Genomic DNA, 1660 nt, shown 5'->3' on the forward strand with positions numbered 1-1660 from the left:
GGCACCTTTGCAGAGGAGGGGCCCAGGCCATCAGTTGCTAGGAGACAGAGTGCCCGGCATTTAGGTGCACTGGTCCCTTCCTCTGTAGCAATCACACACCCTTATCCCACCACCGAGATACTTAAGAACTGCCTAGGGGACACTGAGGCACCAACACAAGTGTTCAGAGCAAACATTAAGAACAGTCCCAGTTCGTCATAACGACACCCCCACTGGGCTGTGGGATGGAGGGCAGGGGGCTGGGCAGTGGCAGCTGCAGACCCTGGACAGAGGGAAGGGGCCGCAGGCTGGTGGCACAGGTGGCCAGTTCTGGATGAACAGTCGTGAATCTTCAGCGTCCACTGTGGTTACAGGTTGGTGTCTCTGTTGCCCGGAGGACGAGACCTGGCTGATGGAAACCCCTGGGCAGTGGTGGGCGCTCAAGGGACCCTTTCAACCCATGGGAGCGTTTTAAAGAGCGGTGGGTTTCCCGGGGGTCCCTAGGGAGAGGTGGGCGTCAACTGCCCTGGGGCAGCAAGAACTCCGCCTGCAGCGCTTCGCAAGCGGGAGGGGATGGTGCTCTGTGGTGCGCCTGGCACACCAGGACAGGCCCAGAGACCCAGACGGGCCAGGGGACGGCGACTCGCAGCCCACAGGGCTTGGGACCCAGAAAACGTCTGGGTGGGGTTCAAAGGACTGTGCCTGGCCAGGGCTGGGGCATCTTGGCCAAAAGCCACATCCCACATCAGTTCCTGTTTGCACATTTTGCTTGTGTGACCCACCGGTCGGCACATGTGTGTGCGTGCATGGATGGGTGTGCTTGTGCATGAGTGTGTGCATGGATGTATGTGTGCATGTGCACGGGTGTGTGCATGTGCATGGATATGTGCACAAGCACGTGTGTGTGTGCGGACATGTGAGTGTGCATGGATGTGTGTGTACATGGGTGCGTGTGCACAAGTGTGGGTGTGTGTGCACAGGTGTGCACGTGCATGGATGTGTGCACATGCACGGACACGTGTGTGCATGCACACATGCACCTCCCGCTCTGTGCCCGGTGCCCAACGACTTTGTCTTCACTGGGATGCACCCCAGGCGGTAACTCGAGGTCAAGCCCCACCTCCCCTGTGTAAGGACAAGGTCAGATGGCCCCATGTCCCTTCTCAGTCAGGGGAGCTGCCGGTCCCATTGCGGCTGGTTTGTGCCTCCGCTTCCCCGTCCCAGCGAGCAGCCTGTCCTGGGGCCGCACCACAAGCGCTGAGCTCTCCGGGCCTGTCACACGGCTGCTGGTTAGTAGAAAATGCATAGTCCAAATGGCACCAGGACAGCCTGCCCCAGAGCCCCTGGCATGACCGACGCTGCCTGAGTGTGCCGAGAGCCTGAGCCTGTCACGGGGGGGGGCCTCCCCCAGTGTGACCGACAGGGACCCTGCCTGAGTGTGCCGAGAGCCTGAGCCTGTCACTGGGGGGGGTGGGGGCTGCCCCCAGTGTGACCGACAGGGACCCTGCCTGAGTGTGCCGAGAGCCTGAGCCTGTCACGGGGGAGGCTGCCCCCAGTGTGACCAACAGGGACCCTGCCTGAGTGTGCTGAGAGCCTGGGCCCATCACTGGGAGGGGGGGGCTGCCCCCAGTGTGACCGACAGGGACCCTGCCTGAGTGTGCCGAGAGCCTGAGCCTGTCAC

This window comes from Chelonoidis abingdonii, chromosome 12, assembly GCF_003597395.2.
Source record: "Chelonoidis abingdonii isolate Lonesome George chromosome 12, CheloAbing_2.0, whole genome shotgun sequence".
NCBI classification, from domain to species: Eukaryota; Metazoa; Chordata; order Testudines; family Testudinidae; genus Chelonoidis; species Chelonoidis abingdonii.